The sequence below is a fragment of the Canis lupus genome, chromosome 21 (genome assembly GCF_011100685.1).
Source record: "Canis lupus familiaris isolate Mischka breed German Shepherd chromosome 21, alternate assembly UU_Cfam_GSD_1.0, whole genome shotgun sequence".
NCBI classification, from domain to species: Eukaryota; Metazoa; Chordata; class Mammalia; order Carnivora; family Canidae; genus Canis; species Canis lupus.
Genome location: NC_049242.1, coordinates 26,126,466 through 26,142,934, shown reverse-complemented (window position 1 = coordinate 26,142,934; position 16,469 = coordinate 26,126,466). Strand labels below are relative to the sequence as shown.

Sequence of the window (16,469 nt, the reverse complement as noted above, 5' to 3'; positions counted from 1 at the left end):
ACTTGGTTCTGGGTGTATGCCGGGACCCCTGCACCCCAATGTTTATAGCAGCAATGTCCACAAGAGTCAAGCTGTTGAAGGAGCCTTGTTGTCCTTTGACAGATGAATGGATAAAGAATATGTGGTCTATGTATACAATGGAATATTACCCAGCCATTAGAAGGGACGAATACCCACCATTTGCTTCAACGTGGATGGAACTGTAGGGTATTACACTGAGTGAAGTAAGTCAATCAAAGAAGGACAACCATATGGTTTCACTCATACGGGGAATATAAGAAATAGTGAAAGGGATTATAAGGGAAAGGAGGGGAAATGTGTGGGAAAAATTAGAGAGGGTGACAAAACATGAGAGACTCTTAACTCTGGGAAATGAACAAAGGGTAGTGGAAGGGAAGGCGGGCAGGGGGATGAGGTAACTGGGTGATGGACACTGAGGAGGGCACTTGATGGGATGAGCACTGGGTATACTATATGTTGGCAAATTGAACTTCAATAAAATAAATAAATAAATAAAATGAAAAAAGGAAGCTGGGGGATAATGACTGGAAAGGGATAACGGAATGCTGGTTCTGGAATGTTCTGTTTCTTGAAACAGCTGTAATGACACAGGTGTGCTCACCTTGTGACAAGTCATGAGCTACATTATGCATTTTTCTGTATGCACATTACACTTTCATTAAAAAGCAAACATTAGGCAAAATTAAGATAGACTAATCAAAATTTGGGAGCAAAATTGGATGTCTCAGGGCTACATATATACTTACTTGACTTCTCAAGCAGCAGGTACATATAGGGCACCTACCAGTTAAGTAAGGATGCACAAAATCCTTGTACATACAAATAATGTATTCACCCATTTGTCCCTATCCATAATGTCTAAGTGATGACAGTGAATCTGATGGGATCAGAAGTAAGGGAAGCCCAGGAAGGGGCCAAGATTATAGTTAATGAAAAAAAAAAAATGGCCTTTGAAAAGTGCAACTATCCTGTACTATCAGTACAATAGTAAGATATTTCAATTTCAGAGATAATAAAAATGTGAAAAAAATAGCCAATGACAATTGAAAGATGCCACCAATTATAAACGCATCCTAATTTCAGAGTGTTAAAATGTAAAAACAACAACAAAGCATTTAAAAATAAATAAAAGACAATGTTCTAATCTCAAGAGGTAGTTCAATTGTGGGATCATAGATCCTGGAGCATTAGGACTAGAAATTCTAGGACTTTGGAGATCTGTGTCTCTGGTACAAACTCCTCATTTTAGAGATGCAGAGAGTGGGGCCCTGTTTTAACAGTTAAGTAACCTTATTAAATGGAAGCTCACACATCAGAAAGTTAAGAACTCTAACTACAAAGTTGGTTCCCTGACTCCTAGGACTCTTTCCACTACCCAGATACCTCCCCTAAACTCAGAAGAAGATTTACATGTTAACTATTTTCACTTTCATAATTCTCTGCTTCATTAACTCACTAAAAAAATTAAAAGCACCTCTTAAAATCAATTAAGGTGAAAAAATAGGAGACTCTTGCTTGAACAAGTTTGTTTTCCTTATTCTCTAAAATCAATGAAGCAATACAAAGTGAGATTAAAAAACAGAATTTGTAATCTCTCAGCACCTTTTCGTTCCTCTCTGGGCCCTCCCACAAGATAAGATAGGTTAATAGATTTTTCCATGCCCCCAAGAACATAAGTACAAATATATTTTTATATTTAAGGGGATTTTTAATTATTCTCTATTTTTAAAAAACTAGGCTTACACTTCAACATTGCTCTGCAACTTGTTTTTCTCATTTAATAATTTATCATGAACACCCCCCAAGTGTCAGTGAATAAAATTTCAACTCATACTTTTAAAAGACTGTATAATAACAGTCCACATAAAAAAATACAGTGTGTTCAGGTATTTTCCTACTGATGGTCATGGCTATTTTCAATCTGTTACCATTTCAAACAATGCCATAATGCATATCCTTGTACAGATTTCCTTTTATTTTTTTATTTTTTTTAAAGATTTTATTTATTTATTCATAGACACAGAGCGAAAGGCAGAGACACCGGCAGAGGGAGAGGGAGAAGCAGGCTCCATACATGGAGCCCGATGTGGGACTCGATCCCAGGTCTCCAAGATCACACCCCAGGCTGCAGGCAGCGCCAAACCACTGCGTCACCGGGGCTGCCCCAGATTTCCTTTTAAACGAAAGAAAAAAATTTCTATTTACACACATTCTTGTCCACTGTTTTCATTGCTTCCTTTCTTGTCATCATCCCTGCCTTACTTGCTCATAGAATTTTCCTCAGGGTCCAATGTGATGATAAAGGAGGGCAAAACAACTTGGAGAATGTCAAGGCATGACATGTGATGCTTACTGTTGGTAAATTAGAATTGGTCTGTCTTGGCTGCCTCTCCCAGCCACCTGCGCACAGCCCCCCCTCACCCCTAACCAATACATGTGTTCCTTGTTCTGGTCTCAGCAGCTGCTTCCCACTCAACTGATGTGGGCAGAGCTGGCTTGTGGAATTCATCCTACTTTGTCACACTCCTGACCCTGGCAAGTGCAGATGGGCCCACCAGCCATCCAAACAAGTAGGAAGGAAAAAGAATACATTATCACTATGAAATATTATAATAGAGAATATATAGAGTAAAATGTAGGGGCACCAGAGTGGCTCAGTCAGTTAAGGGTCTGCCTTTGGCTCAGGTCATGATCCCAGTGTCCTGGGCTCCAGTCCCACATCCAGCTCTCTGCTCAGTGGGGAGCCTGCTTCTCCCTTTCCCTCTGCCTGCCACTCCCTCTGCTCGTACTCTTTCTGTCAAATAAATAAACTCTTTAAAAAAAAGACATACATAGAGAGAGACAGAGAGTAAAATGTAAAACTCCCCATTTGCCCACATTCACCAACACTCCCCTCCTCAGAGTGACCACTGTTACAAGTTTGTTGTAACCTTTCCTAAGCATGTACAAACATACACATGTATGTACGTGTACAGAGATACATATATGTGTATGTGTGTGTGTATACATGCAGGTGTGTAAATAAAGACACAAGGAGTGCATGTTTGGTCTACATATCTGTAATCATATTGTATGCTGTTTTGCAACTTGCCTTTTTCACTTAAAAATTTCTTTGAGGGCAGCTCAGGTGGCTCAGCGGTTTAGCACCACCTTCGGCCCAGGGCCTGACCCTGGAGACCCAGGATCGAGTCCCACGTCGGACTCCATGTATGGAGCCTGCTCTCCCTCTGCCTGTGTTCTCTGCCTCTCTCTGTGTGTGTGTGTGTCTGTCTCTTGTGAATAAATAAAATCTTTAAAAAATAAAAAAATAAAAATAAAAATTTCTTTGACATGTTTCCATATTAGTATATAATGGACTCCTCAAATTTAAAAAACTTGAGTAAAATGCTGTAGTTTTTGAACAGTTAGGGCTTCTGACTAATATATTCTAATATATTTCCCACTATCTGAAGGTCAACAAACTATGACCTGCAGAGGTGAATAAAGAAAACCCTGAACAATGCAAAAGTTAGGGGTACCAAATCACTTGACATCCCCACTACCCTGTGCAGCTGAAAATCAATGCAGAACTTCTGATACCCCAAATACTGAAGTATCAATAACCACTACTGACTGGAAACCTTACTAACATAAACAACTAATTAAAACCTATCTTGTAAAAGTTATATGTATTAATACTGTAACCAAACAATAAAGCTGGAGAAAAGAAAATGTTACCAGGAAAATTATAAGGAGAAGAAATACATTTATAGTCCTGTATTTATCCAAAAAATCCCTCTATAAGTGGACTCAAGTAGTTCAAACCTATGTCATTCAAGGGTAAACTGTAGTTGTAACTACACAGCCTGCAAAGCCTCAAATATTTATTACCTGGCTTTAAACAAAATAATAACTTACATTGAATATCTAAAGAATAGTTTTTTTTTTTTTTGTAAAGATTGTATTTATTTATTCATGAGACACACAGAGAGAGAGAGAGAGAGAGAGAGAGGGAGAGACACAGGCAGACAGAGGAAGAAGCAGGCTCCATGCAGGGAGCCCAATGTGGGACCCGATCCCAGGTCTCCAGGATCACACCCTAGGCTGAAGACGGCACGAAACTGCTGAGCCACCAGGGCTGCCTTAAAGAACAGTTTCTTTAAAAAAATTAAAAAGATTTTATTTATTTATTCATGACAGACACAGAGAGAGACAGAGACATAGGCAGAGGGAGAAGCAGTCTCTCTGCGAGATGCCCAATGCAGGACTAGATCCCAGGACCCCAGGATCATGCCCTGAGCCGAAGGTAGATGCTCAACCACTGAGCCACACAGGTGCCCATAAAGAACAGTTTCTTTATGGAGATTAGTTGTTGTCCAACTCAATAGTGTGTGGCTATTTTAGACAGTGAGGCTCATCTTAAATGGAATTTATATGGGCACATAGGTGGCTAGTTGGTTAAGTGTCCAACTCTTGACCTCAGCTCAGGTAATGATCTCAGGGTCATGAGACTGAGCCCTGTGTCATAGGGCTCCACACTCAGCAAGGAGTCTGCTTAAGAGCCTCTCCCTCTGCCCCCCCCCTCCACCCCGCACGTGTGCAGGCTCTGTCTCTCACTCAAATGAATAAATAAATCTTTAAACAAAATTTATATGCAACTATAGGTCTGGTTTTTAATACTGAAAAAAGTCTAAAACACTCAAATAAGTCCAAAGATATCCCTCTACTTCTGGGTTGAGACACTAATGAGTTTCCAATGAACTATTTATTCTTCATCTTCTTGTCTAATTTCAACTAATGGGAAACAGGCCTGGTTCCTGATGTCCTTCAGTGACACTGACGAACAATGTAGCTCCCACTCACACACTACAATGATAATGAAATCAAAGTAAGCTACATTATCTCTGCTGCTAAACATCCCCACCATAGCCCCCCAACACAGCACAACATAGATGTCTATCCTCTTCTGGTTGTAGAAAGAAGATTCACTAGGAAGCAGCTCAACACTTCTAGCATGTCTAGCCAATTGCTAAGAGCTAGAGCTCTAACCTTTGTGGGAAAGGTAGGCTGATCCTCCCCTGCAAAGCCTACTATTCTGAATATCCAGGACATGAAATTAAATCATTTCTACCAGGAATTTTAGGTCATTCGATTTTTGTAGCAAGGGAAGATGCCATCATCCCAATTTTACAAATGGGGACTTGAGGGTACCTTATCTCCTTTCCATTCCCAAAAATGTTAGCAAATGAGGCTACCTAACAGTGACCCCCACATACACACTTTCTTTCTCCTTCCATCCTCTCTCAAATTTTGATTTTATATGATAATGGCAAGGAAGCTATCATACCCTCCAGGAAAGTTAACTTAAACTAATACTTGGAATGAAAATTTGTCAAAGAAAGAATACTGCATTTTCTAATTCAAGTAAGAAGCCCTTTTTTAAGTGGTTCTCTGAAAAGAAATTTGGCAATGTATATTAAGAACCTGACAGGCAGCCCCGGTAGCACAGCAGTTTAGTGCCGCCTGCAGCCCGGGGTGTGATCCTGGAGACCCGGAATCGAGTCCCATGTCAGGCTTCCTGCATGGAGCCTGCTTCTCCCTCTGCCTGTGTCTCTGCCTCTCTCTCTCTCTCTCTCTCTGAATAAATAAATCTTAAAAAAAAAAAAAAAGATCCTGAAAAGAGGAACACAGAGGTGGCTCAGCAGTTTGGTGCCTGCCTTTGGCCCAGGGCATGATCCTGGAGACCCAGGATCGAGTCCCACATCGTGCTCCCTTCATGGAGCCTGCTTCTCTCTCTGCCTCTCCGTGTGTCTCTCATGAAGAAATAAAATCTTAAAAAAAAAAAAAAAGAACCTGAAAGATGTTCATATTCGAACATTATGCTAAGTGAAGTAAGCAGGACAGAAAAGAACACCAATTGTATGTCCAATTTAGGAGGTAGCTGGAATGGGCAAATACATAATAATGGAAGGTAAAAGAGTGGCATTAGGGGCTGGAGAAGGATGGAATGGGAGTTATTGTTTAATGGGCACAGTTTCTGTCTGGGATGATGAAAATGGATAGTTGATGGCTGTACAACATTGTGAATATGACTTAATGTCACTGAATTGTACACTTAATTGTGAATTGAAATTAAATCATGAATTTAAAGTTAAAATGGTAAATTTTGTTATGCTCATTTTACCCAAAATTTTACCCTCTCTCTCTTTCTGTGTGTGACTATCATAAAATAAAAATTTAAAAAAATATTTTTTAAGATTTTATTTATTTATTCATGAGAGACACAGAGAGACAGACAGAGAGGCAGAGACACAGGCAGAGGGAGAAGCAGGCTCCATGCAGGGAGCCTGACGTGGGACTTGATCCTGGGTCTCCAGGATCACGCCCTGGGCCAAAGGCAGGTGCCAAACCGCTGCGCCACCCAAGGATCCCAAAAACTCACGTTCTTTGAACAAATAATTCCATTCACAGAAATAAAACTAATCTAAAATATAAACAAAGATATAATATATTAATCATTATGAAAAACTGGACAAAATTAAGTAATAAATTATGATACATCCATGATGAAACCTATACAGTCACTAAAAATATTTAAAATTTAAAAAATAAAAAACAATAAAAATATTTAAAATTTTAATGACATAGAGAAATACTCAATGTTAGAATTTAAAAAGACATAAAATTTGATATGGTATGATCCAAATTTATTTTTTAAACTACATATACAAATGTGTATCATACATACATATATACCTGTATACTTGTGTGAATCTGTGTATATAAATTTATAAGGATATATAGCAAATAATGTTTATTTCTGAGTTGTGGAATTACAGGTCATTTTTACTTTTGTCCTTAAAACCTTATTTTTTGTGTTTTGCAGCATATAGCATAAGAAAATAATCAGGGACACCTGGGTGGCTCAGTTGGTTAAGCATCTACCTTCGGCTTAGGTCACTACCAAGGTCCTGGGATTGAGCCCTGCATCCGGCTCTCTACTCAGTGGAAGGTCTGCCTCTCCCTCTCCCTCTGCCTGCCATTCTGCCTACTTGTGCTCTGTCAAATAAATAAATACAATCTTTAAAAAATATATACATATAGGGACCCCTGGGTGGCTCAGCAATTGAGCATCTGCCTTTGGCTCAGGTCATGATCCCAGGGTCCAGGGATCGAGAACCACATTGGCTCCTTGCAAGGAGCCTGCTTCTCCCTCTGCCGATGTCTCTGCCTCTCTCTGTTTCTCTCATGAATAAATAAAATCTTAAAAAAAAATAGACACAAACTTACACCAGGAACTAATAATAATAAAGGGACACCTGGGTGGCTCAGTAGGTTGAGCATGAGATTGATCTTGAGTTTGGCTCAGTCATGATCTTGGGGTTATGAGATCAAGTCCTGCATTGGGCTCCACACTCTCCATAGAATCTGCCTAATATTCTCTGTCTCATCCTCTTTCTGCCCTCCTCACCTTGTTCCTGAGCAGTCTCTCTCAAAAAAAAAGATAATATAAAAAAAAAGAAAAAAAAAAAAAAAAGATAATATAGGGCAGCCTGGGTGGCTCAGCAGTTTGGCGCAGCCTTCAGCCTAGGTCACGATCCTGGAGACCCGGGATCGAGTTCCACATCAGGCTCCCTGCATGGAGCCTGCTTCTCCTTCTGCCTGTGTCTCTGCCCCCCTCTCTCTCTCTGTGTGTCTCTCATGAATAAATAAATAAAATCTTTTTCAAAAAAATTTTTAAAAAGGTAATATAAAAACTATTAGTAAATAAAAATGGTTATCTCTGCAGAGTAGAATTAGGATAAAGGGTTAAGTGTAGGGGACTTATTTGTTACATTACTTCTATAATTTGTATAAAAGTATCACAGTACTGTTTAAAATAGAAAAACTGAGGGATGCCTGGGTGGCTCAGAGGTTGGGCGACTCAGATCATGATCCCACATCTGGGATCGAGTCCTGCATCAGGCTGCCTGCAAGGAGCCTGCTTCTCCCTCTGCCTAGGTCTCTGCGCCTCTCTCTCTCTGTGTGTCTCTCATGACTAAATAAATCAATCTCTAAAAAAATAAAATAAAATAGAAAAACTGAAAGCACTATATAAAAATCCTCTATGATGAACTATTACATAGCCATTAGAAATCCTTATAGTAAAAAAAAAAAAAAAAAGAAATCCTTATAGTTTCAGCAACATTTTAAATTTATATGAGTTTATACAATGAAAACAATGGTAACTGGGAAGCAGAATACAAAATTATTATAGGTAATATGACTTCGGACTATGCAAAACAGAAATATGTAGAGGTACAAAACACTGAAATACTAAAATGGGAATAAGCGATTTTCTACAGATGGTGGGGTTATGGATAATTTTAGTTTTCTTCTTTATACTTTCCTGTATTTTTCCTATTTCCTACAATGAATATATACTATTTTTCAATCAGATTCAAAAAACATCTTTGGTTTCCACTGTATAATCAAAAGTCCATTCTTTGTGAGAAATCTGTATAGGATTGTATACAGGATTAGCAGAAATAAGCAACCCACTAGCAAGAAGACTACAGAAGGCATATGTCTAAGAAAACTTTCATCTTTGGGGTGTAGAGAAGCTCAGTTTAGAGGGACAATGTTGATCATTTTCTGCCTTCTTGCTTTTGGAGCTGCTTTCATAAATGTGACTGAGGAATCAAGTTATACTGAGACACCTGACAAACTTTTTACTCAAGACCCAGGATCAGCACCTTCTCAACCCTTAAATCTAGGACCTTATACTTAAAGAAAACAGATGGTGGCACCTAGGTGGCATAGTCAGTTAAGTGTTTGACTCTTGGTTTCAGCTCAGGTCCTGATCTTAGGGTCTTGGGATCAAGCCCCATGATGAGCCCAAGCTCAGTGCAGAGTCTGCTTAAGATTCTTTCTCCCTCTGCCCCTCCCATCCTGCTCTCACTCTCTCAAATAAATAAATACATCGTTTGTTTTTTTTCTTTAAAGAAAAAAAAAAGTCTAATCCTTAAGTAACATGGATTGGATTATGATATTCCTCACATCAAAAACATTGGGGGCCAGGCACGTGGGTGACTCAGTTAAGTATCTGACTCTTGATCTCAACTCAGGTCTTGATCTCAGGGTTGTGACTTTAACTCCTGAACACTGGGCCTGGAGCCTACTTTAAAAAAAAAAAAAAAAACAACAAGAAGAAAGTCAACAGGGATCCTGGGTGCCTTCCACTTGGGTCATGATCCCAGGGTCCTGGAATGGAGCCCAGGGTAGGGCTCCCTGCTCAGCAGGGACTCTGCTTCTCCCTCCCCTTTGGCCCTCCCCCAGCTCATGTGTGCTCTCGCTCTCCTCTCTCTAAAAATAAATCTTAAAAAAATATTTTTTTTTCAGGGTGCTCCTGGCTAGCTCAGCCAGAAGAGCTTGTGATTCTTGATCTCTAGGCTGTGAGTTCGAGTACTATGTTGAGTGTAGAGGTTACTAAAAAAAATAAACAAAAAAATTTCAACAGCTAACTCCATGCAGAATAAAATCCAAATTCCTTAACATGACATTTAAAGTTCTTTAAGATCCAACCATCAAACTTCCTTTCCAGCCTATCTCCAGCTCATTCCTCTAAAATATCTTCTATCTCAGGAATACTTTTCCCAAACAAGCTCTGTGCCTCTGCCCATGCTGTGACCTCCTCCAAAATGCTCTTTCTTCTAAACCTACTGAACACCTAATTCACATTTTATAACCTGGTTCAAACGCCTTCTCTCTTCAGAAGCTCTCCTTGTTTTCCCAATTCAAAAACAACTGTCCTCTCCTTTATGTGTTCCTACTATTGCTTGTTCCTCTATACACTTTATTCCATTCCTCTCTGGGTCTCCTTTAGCTGCAAATGTTTCACTTGACGAAGCTTCTGGAAAGCAGAAACACTCTCATTCACTTACCAGCTCCATTTCAGCACAATGCTTGCACACAGTGGGTGCTAAACAATGTTGCCTGACTGAATGACAGCAAACTGGCCCTAATCTAATGAATTCTTTCGGCGAGGCAGCCAGGGAAGCCAAATTGTCAAAGAGGGCAAGTCCTCTAATTTAAAGTCACATATGGGGAAGCCTGGGTGGCTCAGGGCGTGATCCTGGAGTCCTGGGATTTAGTCCCACATCGGGCCTGCTTCTTCCTCTGCCTGTGTCTCTGCCCCCCCACCCCCACCCCTCTCTCTGTCTCTCATGAATAAATAAAATCTTTAAAATAAATAAATAAAGTCACCTACATAGCATGAGTGACCAACAGAAAATGTCATAGACCTGCCACTTTAAGGGGACTGGCAAGCTATGTTTACACAATCCTAATTAAAACTAAAGGGCACTGAGGGAAAGAAGAGGAATAGGGCGATTAAGAGGTGTGGATTCTACAGATCCTCCTACTCTGTTTGGAGCCCAAATCTCCCAGCCTAGTGAGCTCACCAAGCAGCCTATTCTCTCCTTGAGGTTACTATAGGACCTAAAGTATGGAAAAGCAACTAAGAAGGCCACTTTCTCTCTAGCTCTGCTCTTGGCCATTTAACCTCTAATTGTGGTTACCTGGGGCTTTTTCTCTAAATGAAGCCCACTGCACCGATCATTAAAAGAATCCCTTTAGAGAAAGACTTGAAATTAACCACAGCAGGGAACAAAGTCTCTAAATCTCCTAAATCACAATATCCACACTGTCCATTTGGATGAAATTTACCCCCAACTCCTTCAAACAATAGGTCCTACCAGGGAATGACTTCTCTCAGGACCAGCATGTCCTGTGATTGTTTTTCAGCAGAAAGCTCCTAGTGCCCGCTTCCCATTAAATAGCTACTTCACGTTTGATCACTCAGCCTTGACTGCACGTAGAAAGCAAAATCACTATAACTGAAGGGCTAAAAAGGAATTCAAAATTCTTTTGAATTTTGAACTGATCTAATAGTCAAGGAACTTAGAACAAGTAGGTACTTTCCCACCTCAAATCTCCTTAGGCCTACCTGTTCTCAGATCTAGAACTCTTAGTATGTAACTCTTTCAATATCAAAATGAGGAAAATGAGGCCTAAATAATTTCAAATGATCATATAGTGACTTAGTGACAATCTTCTGACCACACAGCCGAACACCTTATTTTACTGACTAGTTATCAACAAGAACGGAACGGATTCCAGGGTACTCCAGTCAGTCTATTTCAAATGCATTCAAGATAGGCTGTCTGCTTTCCCCCTCTTTCCATCCCCCTGACTATCCTCGTTTCTCAAACCAAACTGCTGACCAAAAATATTAAATTTAATAAAAAAAATCAATGAAGTAACTTGATATATCATTTTTTCCCACGAAAAGACTGGAACTATCAAACTATCTGCTCGAGCCATGCCCTCTGAATGGGCTCTGGCATGCTGGTGCACAGTGGGTGCTGCAGTCAAAGGACTTGTGATTGAGTCTTCTGGAGATGGGACTGCAAACACCCTGTCAGCTAGTGTCCTATGCCAGCATGTTCCAATCCCTTTCAGCCCTCAAATCCCATTTGTGATTTGGGAGGACTACCATGAGAAAGGTGAATTTTCTCAAACTATCTAGTCACCTTGGCCGAGAAGCAGCATTTATACCACTGAGTATAAAGGAAGTGACACCATTTTTTTTTTAATTTATTCATGAGAGACACAGAGTGAGGCAAGACACAGGCAGAGGGAGAAGCAGGCTCCATGCAGGAAGCCTGATGTGAGACTCGATCCCGGGCCTGGGATCACGCCCTGAGCCAAAGGCAGACGCACAACCACTGAGCCACCCAGGCATCCCGAAGTGACACCTTTTTAAACAAACATTTCCAAGCTTATTAAATCAAATGAAAACTGCAGTCAAAATAGTCTCTGTAGGAAGTTATTTACTTATTCTAACAATATTACCATCGCTCAAAATATTTGTGAAAACACTCCTCTGGAAATGGCCTTTAAAGTCTACTCCATGTGAGACACACACAAAAATTAAGTCTTACTGTTTACAACTGATTCTTCACCAAAAAATGTACTGCCTTGCTTGACTCTTTGGCTCACCATATCTTTTGGCTGTTTCCAAAAACTGAATCCACCAAGCAAAAGTGATGATTTGCTACTTCTGAGGATATTCAAAAGATTGGCTTAGAAGCCAAAAATATTCTGAGCATTGGCAGCATCGCCAGAGTAAATTTTAAAAAAAGGCTGAGAACACAATTACCTTGAGGAGAACAAATTTACAAATATTATTAAGTGTCCCACAACTATAAGTAAGGGAACAAGATATGTGCAATATACATCACATGTTAATTATAGTTTTACAGTCATACATTATATAACCATAAATTTTGACCCTGAAAGAAATCTTCCAGATCATATAATCCAAACTGTTCATTTTTACATTAAGAGAACTTCAGTCCATCCAGATTAGGCAATTTATCTCTAGTCACATAGCTGGTTACCAACAGTCAGGACTAGAAATCCAGTCACCCTGACTTCTAGCATAATCCACAAACCTATTCTAATCCATACTCCTCCCTCTTCTGTGCTCCTCACTGATGTCTTTCAAAGGGAAAGGAAGTAACTTGGGACACTAAAGCACACCACATGGTTCTGAAACCCAGTAGCTGAGAAATGATGGTTTAAGACCAGGATACCTCTCTGTAATCACCCCTACGGGTATGAGCCATTATAGTACGTAGCTCACAAGAGTTCTGGATAATAATCCACCTCAGAGCAGGGGTCAATGAAACCTCTGGACACCTCCCCCTCACACACACACACACACACACACACACACACACACACACTAAGAATATATGTCTATTAAACCTCTCTTCCAACCTCCTGCAATAACCCCTGTGCTTCAAATAACTGAAAGGAGGTTACTATGAAGAACATGAATCAGGGAAAGGAAAAGAGTAAAGCTTCTGTTCAGGAAAAAGCTGATCTACGAAAAACCAGAGAGGACAGGAACCATCTTGAACTTACCTCCTGGTGGACAGCTTCTTCAAACCCAGACAAAGAGATCCCTGGTCTGGCTTAGAATTAGCATCTACCCAGGGAATGGGTAAAGGGGCAGAAATGCTTGTTCATTCTCCCACCCCACCCACTGTTGGTCAGCTCAGCCTCATATCATCCTAGGCAGCCCCATCGTTCTGTAGATCAGACAGCAACCGGAAGGGAAGCTACGCAGCCTAGGTCAACGGGGTGAGTCAGTCGCAGAGCAGGAAGAGTCACTGGGGCAGAAATTCTGGCCTCCTGTGGTAAGATTGCCAAACCAAACCACACCACACCACACCCCCACCTCTCCTCGGTCAGCACTGGGAAGGCCCTGCCCTATTAGGATTCTGGTCTCCAAACCAGGAAAGGTTCTTCCTCAGGAGGCTCCATTCTACTCTCATTTCCAAGTGTTTCTCCTATTCAAAACTCTTCCATGGCTTTCTTCTCCCTAAAGCATCATACCTAAATTATCTGGCCTAATTTTTGAGTCCTCCATTATATGGCCTTAAGTCATTTATTCAACCTATTTCCCATTATCTCAGTGTACACTCTACACTTATCAAGCCAGTCTTCCCACTTCTCTCTGCACGAGCCTCTCTCATTTCCATGCCTTCAGTTATTTTGCAGTGGTAAATTTAAATACCTTCAGGAGTCAGGCACGTAAAAGAAATGGATTCTCCAGTGGAGCAATTGGCAGAACCCAGAACGCTGTCCCCACCTAAAGGCATTCAAATATTTTAATTCAAATATGTATGCAATACTACACTTTGGGCATCACAATAACCTCTTAAATAGTTATTAATATTCTTTCTAGTTTGCAAGTGAAGAAACTTCCTCAAGGTTAGGCAGGGACAAAATGCTGGGCCCTGAAGCCAAAGACAGAGCTCTAAAATATTAGGATTCCCAGGGGCGCCAGGGTGGCTCAGTGGTTGAGCATCTGCCTTTGGCTCAGGTCATGATCCTGGGGTCCTGGGACTGGGTCCTGCATTGGGATCCTGGCAGATAGACTGCTTCTCCCTCTGCCTATGTCTCTGCCACTCTCTCTGTGTCTCTCATGAATAAATAAATAAAACAAACAAACAAAAAAAAAATTAGGATTCCCAGTAGTACAAACACCACAGAAGATACAGAGCTCTAAACTCTCAAGAGGAGGGGCACCTAGGTGGCTCAACTGGTTAAGCGTCTGACTCTTGATTTTGGCTCAGGTCATGATCTCAAGGTACTGAGACAGAGTCCCAAATCAGGCTCCATCTCAGGGTCATGAGATCGAGCCCTGCATCAGGCTCCATGCCCAGCACAGAGTTGGCTTGGGATTCTCTCTCTCCCTCTACCCCTTCCCCTCCCCCTACTCATATTCTCAATCTCTCTAAAATAAATAAAATTTTTTATTTATTTATTTTTTGGTTAAAGATTTTATTTATTTATTTGAGAGACAGAGAGAGCGCACAAGCAGGGGGAGTGGCAGGCAGAGGGAGAGGGAGTCTGATGTGGGGCTCAATCCTAGGACCCTGAGTCATGACCTAAGTGGAAAGCAGATGCTTAACCCACTGAGCCACCCAGGCACCCCCACAAAATCTTTTAAAAATAAGCTCTGAAGAATAAATTCATTTTTCATAATATACAATCTTAATAGTGGGATAGGAAACCCAAAAGCAGCTTATCTAACCATACTCCAACTACCTCAAATTCCATCCATCTTCCTGTGAAAGTCTTTCCTACTTATTCCCAGTCCTACTGAGTTCCCTCTTCTCTCAATTTCTATTAGGCTTACATACTAGACAACAAAATCATATGCTCAATTATATATGGTCATGAAAAACTGAATATTGAGCCCATGTGTGTAATACAGGATTTTTCACTAATCACACTACTCTATTAACCTATATAGCTCTACTTAAAATGTTTTTTTTAAAGACTTTATTTATTTATTAATGAGAGAGAGAGGTAGACACACAGGCAGAGGGAGAAGCAGGATCCATGCAGGGAGCCTGACGTGGGACTTGATCCTGGGTCTCCAGGATCAGGCCCTGGGCTGAAGGCGGCGCTAAACCGCTGAGCCACCCAGGCTGCCTGCTCTACTTAAAATGTTTAACCTGAATCTAATCAAGAGAAAACAATCATACAAATCCTAATTAAGAAAAAAGAAAGAAATATTCTGGGGGCACCTGGGTGGCTCAGTCGGTTAAGCTTTGAACTATTGGTTTCGGCTCAAGTCATGATCTGGCAGTTGTGGGACCAACCTACTCATCAGGTTCTGCACTTCTGCTTCAGATTCTGTCTCTCAAATAAATAAGCAAATAAAATCTTAAAAAAAAAAAAAAGAAAGAAAGAAAAATATTCTGCAATAACCTAACCTAAACTCTAAGGATCTCAATACCATGGTAGAAAAAAAAATTCACTTAAGAGACTAGAGAATTGTTCAAGGGGCATGATAACAAGAAAATCATGGCAACTAAATGTAAGCATGATCCTTCTTAGGAAGGCTGATTTGAAAAAGTCTATGAGGGACGCCTAGGTGGCTCCGTGGTTGAGCATCTGCCTTCGGCTCAGGGAGTGATCCCAGGGTCCTGGAATCAAGTCCCCACATTGGGCTTCCCATAGGGAGCCTGCCTCTCCATCTGTGTCTCTCATGAATAATTAAAATCTTAAAAAAAAAAAAGGAAAAAAGTCTATGAAAGACATCACTGGGAAGATTTGAGAAGTCTGAACAAGTACTATACATTGGATCTATTGAATCAAAATTAAATTTCCTGAGTGCTAACTGTATTGTGGCTATACAGGAAGATAGTCTTGTTTTTAGGAAACATGCTGAAATATTTAGGATGAAGTATATGATGTTCACGTCTAACAGTCAGATAACAGAAAAATAAAGGATAGAGAGCAAATGCAGCAAAATGTTCACAACTGGTGAATCTAAGCGAAGCATATAATTTGTTCTATTTTTCTCATAAAGTATCAATAGGTTTGTAAATAAAACCTTAAAAAAAAAAAAAGGGACACCCAAGTGGCTCAGTGGTTAAGTGCTTGCCTTTGGCCCAGGGCGTGATCCTGGAGTCCCAGGATCGAGTCCCACATCAGGCTCCTTGCGTGGAGTCTGCTTCTCCCTCTGCCTGTGTTTCTGCCTCTGTGTGTGTGTGTGTCTCATGAATAATTAAATAAAATCTTTAAAAAAAAAGTATCAATAGGTTTGAACTTATATATTTATTATTCCTGTAATGTATCTATAGGTTTAAACAGTTGGTGAGGAGGAAAATCCTGTATCACACACTTCTTTATATACTCAGCTCTTTAAGAGATAAAACATTAAGAGATAAACTTGGTCAGCCCAGGTGGCTTAGGGGTTTAGTGCCGCCTTCAGCCCAGGACCTGATCCTGGACACCTGGGATCGAGTCCCACATCGGGCTCCCTGCATGGAAACTGCTTCTCCCTCTGCCTGTGTTTCTGCCTCTCTTTCTGTCTCTCTCATGAATAAATAAATAAAATC

General features: G+C 40.5%; 1 protein-coding gene across 3 annotated transcripts in view; it reads right to left on the bottom strand.

The window, feature by feature from the left end:
- Positions 1 to 16,469, bottom strand: part of NUMA1 (nuclear mitotic apparatus protein 1) — a 75,875-nt gene that overhangs the window by 51,433 nt on the left and 7,973 nt on the right. The window contains exon 1 of one of the 3 annotated variants that reach the window (XM_038568774.1): positions 12,973 to 13,151. The exons of the other annotated variants lie outside the window; for them this stretch is intronic. The gene's annotated coding sequence lies outside the window, so the exon portion shown is untranslated. Of the gene's footprint in view, positions 1 to 12,972; positions 13,152 to 16,469 lie in introns of those variants that run through there. 3 annotated transcript variants of the gene reach the window in all.